Raw genomic sequence first — 6477 nt, 5'->3', positions numbered from 1 at the left:
GATCCTGTCAGTATTTCCCCAAAATCCGGGAATGTGAAATATTCCAGGATCTCCACAGGGTGGCACCCGCCGAACCTGGAGCCGCTTTGTGCCATGACTTTTCTCCCAAAATTTGCATTTTGAGGTGGTGCCGTTGATTGCATTGTGGGGGAAAAGGGGGATTTGTTGGGGAATCTCGGGCTACAAACAAGAAATAATTTGGGAATTGCCTCTGGGAATACTGATCAATGAGTTTGGGTGTTGTATCTATATTTATATGTTATATGTATTTTAAATTATCCTATATTTTGAAGTAGAAAATTGCCTTTTAATCTGATTTTAGGATAGCAAATAGAAAAATATTTACAATATTAAAAGCACAAAAATGAATCCACAAATCAGCTGTGCCGGGTGGGAATTTTTATTTTAATGGGGAAAAAAAAATCAATTAGCTGCTCTGGAATTTTAGGATCTGGGAAGAAGAATAAGCTGGGAGGAAAGGGGTTTCTTAGAGGAGTTGATCCTTTCTCTGCTGGAAGTGGAATTATCCCTGGTTCTTTTCAGCTTTCCCTGGACAGAGCTCATCCCATCTTCCTGCCCTGTAAGTTGTGAATTTCTGCTTTGGGACAGGCTGGTCAAAATCCTCATTTCTGCACAGAGAATGAACAAATTAAAAGGATTTTGATGCAAATGAATCCCTGGCAGAGTCACTCCATAACTTTGGGATGGCTGCAGATTAAAAGTCAGACTTTTTGCCACTTTTAACTATAAATGTTTCCTCAGCTCTGCGTGTCACCAGAGCCTGGCAGGAGAGCAGCTCCTGAGGCTGGAAGCAATTAGAGGAATTCTGCATCTGGATCAAATATTGGCAGAGGAAACTTAGTAGCTGCAAACGTGTCAAGTTTACAAACTCGCTGGGGTAAGTTGTAGCTACTGCTCCAGTGAAACACAGGGCACAGAAATCCTTGGGGAATTCATGTTGCTGCATTATCCACAGAAAGTGCTGGCAGCTTCATTTCCAGCAAATAATTCCATTTTTGCCAGTGGATCCATTATAAATCCTGCATTTACCCTGCTGGTCTGGTGTGCCCCAAAGCTGAGCAAGACTTTTCTTAAGTTGTGATTAAAATGTCAATACTTTGAATTTTAAATTTCTATAAAGCACTAAAAGCTGCTCTTACTAGAAAAGGACCAGTTTTGGGAAACTTTAAATGCCAGCTGTTGGTAAATGTGTGCCAGGAGTTTTGTAATTTGATGGAAAGGCAGGTGAGGGTCAGATTTCCTATCAGCAGTGCAGACCATGGGTTTAATCACTGATTTAATTCCTGGAGTGGCAGTTTGCACTTGAAATGCTGCTTCTTAGTGAATTCTGAATTTAAGTACATCAAATAGATGAAAACCACCAGATGTTCTTACTCTCAGTATTGTGAATTATTGTCAAAAGCTCCCTTATTTCCTGTTCCTGTAGTTTTCCCTTTAAGGTTTCCTGATGTGTTGGGTAATTTGTGATTAGAGCTTGAGGGTTTGAAATTTAATTCTTGCTGTTTCTCTGATATTTGTAAAATATTCTCTGCACAGTAGCTTTAAGACACGTTTAGGTAAGTTTGGAATGATGTGCATTATTATTTACATCACAGCATTAAATGAGATTAATTTCTCTTTCAAATGCACTTTGTAACAGCTGAGAGTAACTTCAGTGAACTGTAAATTAATGGAGAATAATGCAGAATATAAGGAAAGCCTTCACTGGGTGTTTCTCTGGGCCTGCCCACCCTCCCTGGGCGGAATTCCTTCCCAAAATCCCACCCAGCCCTGCCCCTGTCCTGGCACGACCTCAAAACCTCTGGGCTGGCTTGGGCAGCCAAGGCTTCAAAGGAAGGACGAAATCATTTCAATTTCCGTGCTCAGCAGCTGCCACAAGCTCCGTGCGTCCCGTTTTCCACCTTCGGGGTGAATTTTTCCGCGGGTTGTGGGGCGGGATGAGGTTGGGGCAGAGCGGGATGAACGCGCGGCTCCCGCTCCGTGTGCCCGTGCCCGGATCGGGATCGGGTCTGCTCTCCCATCCCCTCCGTGTCCGGATCGGGATCGGTTCTGCTCTCCCATCCCCTCCGTGTCCCCCTGAGCCCGGACCGGGATCGGTTCTGCTCTCCCATCCCCTCCGTGTCCCCGTGCCCGGATCGGGATCCCCTCCGTGTCCCATCCCCCGAGCCCGCAGCGATTCCCGCCGCTGGCACCGCGGCCGTTCCCGGTGCGCTCCGCCATCGCAGCGCCACAAAGCGCGGCCTGCGGCCGAGGGAGGGACCCGAGGGCCCGGCCCGGCCCTGCCCTCCCTCCCTGCCTTCCCTCGGTTCCGTCGCTGCTCTCCCTCCCTTCCCTCCCTCAGCTCCGCCCGCTCCGCCCCCGCTCCGCCATTGCCGTTCGAGGGCTGCGGCCGTTACCGAGCGGGGCGGAGAGAGCAGCTCCATGGCCCGGCGGAGCTCCGCGCGAGCGGCTCCATGGCCCGGCGGAGCTCCGCGGGAGCGGCTCCGTCGCCGAGCAGCGGAGCTCGGAGCGGCTCCATCGCGAAGCGGAGCTCCCCAAGAGGAGCCCGGGGCGGCTCCATCACTCAGCGGAGCTCCCTGGATTGGCTCCATCGCCGAGCAGAGGAGCCCGGAGCGGCTCCATCGCAGAGCGGAGCTCCCCGGGAGGGCCCAGGCGGGTGCTGAGGGTCCCCGCAGCCTGAGGGGCAGCGCGGGGGTCGGCGCCGCTTTTCTCGCGTTCCAGCTCGTTGCTGTCGCTGTGACCCGCAGGTCTCAGGTGTGGAGCCTTTCCCAGCCCTTTCCCAGCCCTCGTGCAGGGACGGCCCCACGATCCCGTGTCCGGAGCCGCCGGCACAGGCCGAGGTGCGCTCCGCGCTGTCGCGGCGCTGCCCGGGCTGTGCAGTAAAGGACAGGTAACTGCTCGTGGGCAGAAGCCCTGGCAGAGTTACGGGGATGGGGAGTCAGTCTTGGCAGGGGAATCGAATGATAGAGGGGAATATAGAATCATGAAATACCCTGAGGGTGTTGGAAGGAACCCACAAGGATCCAAACTCCTGGCCTTGGCTTCTACTGCTGTCTTGAAGTTTGGTCTTAAAATTCCCAGCACAGGTTCCTGTTATAAACGTCTTGATTGAAGTGATACCTGTACTGAAACATCTCTGGATGGAAGCAGAGTGTGACCCACAAGGATTCAAACTCCTCGCTGCTGACTTGAAGTTTGGTGTAAAAACTCCCAGCACAGGTTCCTGTTGTAAACGTCTTGATTGAAGTGATACCTGTACTGAAACATCTCTGGATGGAAGCAGAGTGTGAAGGTTGAGTGCAAATTGCTGTGGATTTCTTACAAGCCAAGGCTGGCACTGAATTCTTTCTGGTTAAAGAGCAGAGAACGGCCCTGGCTGTGCCTTGGTTTGAGCTCGGTGTCACAGTCCTGCAGGAGAGCAGATGTTTCCTGTGCTGATGGGAGCAGCAGGAGCCTGGCAGCTCTCCTTCCTAGGGGGCTTTGCCCTTGGAATGGGCTGGCACAGCCCTTTCCCAGTGCCAAATTCACCTTTTAGATCCCTCACAGTAGAACGGGGTGGGATTGTGCTGTAAAGCAGTTATTTACCTGCCTACACACTGATGGCTGCTGTATTCCACAGCCACGTATGCTTTATCTGCACAGCTGTGGCAGGTAAAGCCAGCATTTCCCAGCTTCCTGCTGCTTTTTTTTTCCCCTGGAAAACTCTTTTGTTCTCTGCTGAACTCTGTGGTGTCTCCTCTGTCCTTTCCGTTGTGTTCCCAGTCTGTTTCCAACCTGTTCAATCCAGCCTGCAGGTGGAAATCAATCAGTAAATGAACATTTCCTCCGTGCTGCTGCCAGTGTTGGATGAAACTGAATTTCAGGATTTCCACCTTTTACTTTATCTGGAGCAAAGTAAGACAACACTGGGGGCCCACAGACACCTGAGCATTCCAGATGTTGTTTGGGCACGAAGGAATAACAAATAAAGAGCCCCTGGAGCAGGGCTGAGCCACAGCTGCTGCTCCCGCTGCTGACTCCTGCCCAACTTCGGGCTGGAGCTGCCTGGGGCACAGGAGTGTTCTGGGGAGGGAATGGGAGGGTCGTCTCCCCGGGCTGGCTTATGAACCCTGGGCAGGGCAGCTCCTGCGCTGGGGGACATTCCTCCTGCAGCCCTGAGGACATTCCTGACACAGCCAAGAGACATCTTGGAAAGGTTTTCCTTTGCTGTTCTGCTAGCAAACTCCTTGGCAGGCAGATTTGTTTTCTCTCACCCTTTCCACAGCTCAGGTAAGTTGGATTTGTGTTCTTCAGGAAGGAAATTTCCCTCCTGTACCAGTGTGGGAGCCCTGGGTGCTGATCCTGAGCTTTTCCTCTCTTTTTTCCTCTCCTTCAAAGCTGGAGCTCCTGCTGCCATAAATAAAGCATCACAGTTGATCCTTTGGCCTCATTTCACCTCAGTTTCAGCCCAGGGCTGAGTCAGCAGCCCGGGCTGCCCTCGCTGACCAAGCCCAGCCTGGCTAAGCCAGTGAGGTAAGCCAGGCTTATTTCTGTGCCAGCAGCAGAGGCTGCTGAGCTCAGGGCTGACTGAACTCCCAGGAATGGGGTCTGGCTGTTCAGCTCAGCCTGAGCCCAGGTCCTTGTCTGCAGATCAGCTCAGACCCTGAATCTTTGATCCTAAATGCTCTGACAATTAATTTCTGCATTGTAGCAAAGTCCGCAGAGCTGACTGGAACTGATGAGGGGTAAGGAAGGAAAGTGTGGCACAAAGAGGAGGAAATTTGGTACCAATTTCTCCATTTTTAGCAGAAGGAAAACCAGGATTATGATTTATTATGAAAACAGACTTTAGTGTTTCTGTTACTTGTGACTTTGCAGTGTGATTTCAGTCAGCTGGGAAATAGAACAAAGCAACCTTGCAGAGAGTGGAAGGTAAAAGTTGATTTTCCAGTTTGGTGCTTAGAGTAACCAGGAGTAATTCCTGATGTGGTGTTGCCTGTGAGGGCTGAGTTGGACTTTCTGTGCCAGAGCCTTGAGGGAGCTTTCCATTGTGACTGTTTAATGCACTTATGACTATTTTGTGTTACAGAAGTAACCCTTTAAATGAATGGAGAGAAAAAATTCTATGTTTCTGTTCACATTGAAAATGTTACTCCTGGTGGGAGGAAATTTCCATAGCTCTGAGGTTATTTAGAAATTCTAGTTCTGGCTTTTACCACACTGCTACTGTTTCCCACTGTAACCAGTATCTAGTGGCAGATTGCTGCTTTTCCTGGTTTTTTAAGGGTTGGCCATGGATGGGATGGATAGGGTTGGGTGAATGCTCTGGCTGCAGCCTGGGATTTGCTGAGTTCCACTGATTTCCCCCCAGGTGCCGAGGCAGGGAATTCTGCTGCTGGGGTCGCTGCAGAGGCTGCGAGCAGAGCTCAGTCCCCTCTGCTCTGTGTGTTTTGTGCCCATTGTTGTGGTGTGTTGTCATGGTGTGCCTCAGTTTCCCCGGTCCCTCAGGTGGGTGTCAATCACCACCTCTCCTTTCCCCACCCTTGACCCCTGCTGGGCACTGTCCATCGACCCAGAAATTCCAAGAGGAGCATCGAGGGATTGGCAGGTTCAAAGGATGCTCTCCCCCCACACCCAGGTGTCCCTCTCACCTGAGACCCCCTCCCCTCACGCCTGGTTGGTGCTCCCTGGGTTCTCTCCCCACGTAAAAGGGCAAGCAGACCACAGGGTCGGTGTTCTGTTGGAGCTGTTGCAGGATTCAGAGGCCATGCTGCCCAGAATAAAAAATCTGGATTAAAAACTCCATCAGGACCTGCTCCTTTCTTCACCTCGCCTCAAAGGTTCCTCCAGCTCAGGGAGGCCTGAGGAGTGCCCCCCTCAGCAGCAAGCTCCAGCCACAAGCTCTGGAGCTCGGGGCATGCCCAGCTGTGACCTCAGGTACTGAACAGCGTCTCTGGGGAGGAACCTCCTCAGGTGCCGCTGTTTGGGCAGCAGCCGAGGCCAGACAGAGCAAGGCAGTCCCATCAGTAACACTGATAAAATCCAACACCCGTGGTGCCAGCAGGAGGAGCGGGCTGGAGCTGGGGCTGGATGTGCAGGGCACAGCCCCAGCAGGCGCTGGGCACTCGCTGCCTGCAGCAGGCTGGGGCTGGGGCTGGACGTGCAGGGCACAGCCCCAGCAGGCGCTGGGCACTCGCTGCCTGCAGCACGGTGCCTCAGCCTGGGCAGGCACTGCGGGCACGGTGCCCACCCACCACCACCCACTGCCACCCCCAGAGCACCCACGGCAAAGCCAGGGAGGCTCTGGAGCAGCTGATGGATCCGTCCTGCTCCAAGGTGTTCTCAGGGAGGCTCAGGGCAGCTCCTGGAGCAGCTGACGGATTCGTCCTGCTCCAAGGTGTTCTCAGGGAGGCTCCAGGGCAGCTCCTGGAGCAGCTGATGGATCCGTCCTGCTTCAAGGTGTTCTCAGGGAGGCTC

The 6477-nt window shown here is 52.6% G+C and overlaps 1 long non-coding RNA gene across 1 annotated transcript; it reads left to right on the top strand.

Moving 5' to 3' along the window:
- The first annotated feature begins 3182 nt into the window (after positions 1 to 3182).
- On the top strand, positions 3183 to 6072 carry LOC120504412. The gene is made up of 3 exons (XR_005628010.1): positions 3183 to 3915; positions 4240 to 4290; positions 4399 to 6072. It is a non-coding gene; the product is annotated as an uncharacterized LOC120504412 (long non-coding RNA).
- The last annotated feature ends 405 nt before the right edge of the window (positions 6073 to 6477 follow it).

Source organism: Passer montanus, unplaced genomic scaffold, assembly GCF_014805655.1.
Source record: "Passer montanus isolate IOZ18808 unplaced genomic scaffold, ASM1480565v1 scaffold29, whole genome shotgun sequence".
NCBI classification, from domain to species: domain Eukaryota; kingdom Metazoa; phylum Chordata; class Aves; order Passeriformes; family Passeridae; genus Passer; species Passer montanus.
The sequence above is the reverse complement of the archived record's forward strand: the minus strand, read 5'-3'. Positions and strand labels throughout refer to the sequence as shown.